This window comes from Pseudorca crassidens, chromosome 9 (genome assembly GCF_039906515.1).
Source record: "Pseudorca crassidens isolate mPseCra1 chromosome 9, mPseCra1.hap1, whole genome shotgun sequence".
In the NCBI taxonomy this organism is placed as follows: Eukaryota; Metazoa; Chordata; class Mammalia; order Artiodactyla; family Delphinidae; genus Pseudorca; species Pseudorca crassidens.
Window position 1 is genome coordinate 22,134,757 of NC_090304.1, and position 935 is coordinate 22,135,691.

General features: G+C 39.9%; 1 non-coding gene across 1 annotated transcript; it reads left to right on the forward strand.

Annotated features, from left to right (window-relative positions):
- Positions 1-662: 662 nt before the first annotated feature.
- TRNAK-UUU (transfer RNA lysine (anticodon UUU)) lies at positions 663-735 on the forward strand. The gene has a single exon. It is a non-coding gene; the product is annotated as a tRNA-Lys (tRNA).
- Positions 736-935: the final 200 nt, after the last annotated feature.

Consider the following 935-nt stretch of genomic DNA (forward strand, 5'->3'; position numbering starts at 1 on the left):
TGCTGGTGGGAATGTGAATTGGTACAGCCACTATGGAGAACAGTATGGAGGTTCCTTAAAAAACTACAAATAGAATTACCATATGACCCAGCAATCCCACTACTGGGCATATACCCTGAGAAAACCAAAATTCAAAAAGAGTCATGTACCAAAATGTTCATTGCAGCTCTATTTTCAATAGCCCGGAGATGGAAACAACCTAAGTGCCCATCATCAGATGAATGGATAAAGAAGATGTGCACATATATACAATGGAATATTACTCAGCCATAAAAAGAAACGAAATTGAGCTATTTGTAATGAGGTGGATAGACTCAGAGTCTGTCATACAGAGTGAAGTAAGTCAGAAAGAAAAAGACAAATACCATATGCTAACACATATATATGGAATTTAAGAAAAAAAAATGTCATGAAGAACCTAGGGGTAAGACAGGAATAAAGACACAGACCTACTAGAGAATGGACTTGAGGATATGGGGGGGGAAGGGTGAGCTGTGACGAAGCGAGAGAGAGGCATGGACATATATACACTACCAAACGTAAGGTAGATAGCTAGTGGGAAGCAGCCGCATAGCACAGGGAGATCAGCTTGGTGCTTTGTGACCACCTAGAGGGGTGGGATTGGGGGGGTGGGAAGGAGGGAGACGCAAGAGGGAAGAGATGCCTGGGTAGCTCAGCTGGGAGAGCATCAGACTTTTAATCTGAGGGCCCAGGGTTCATGTCCCTGTCCAGGCGCCAAGAATAAATAAATAAACAGAATAAAATTTAAAAAAAAAAAGAGGGAAGAGATATGGGAACATATGTATATGTATAACTGATTCACTTTGTTATAAAGCAGAAACTAACACACCATTGTAAAGCAATTATACCCCAATAAAGATGTTTAAAAAAAATACAAACAGACACATAACTATAAACACATACATAAAAAAGAC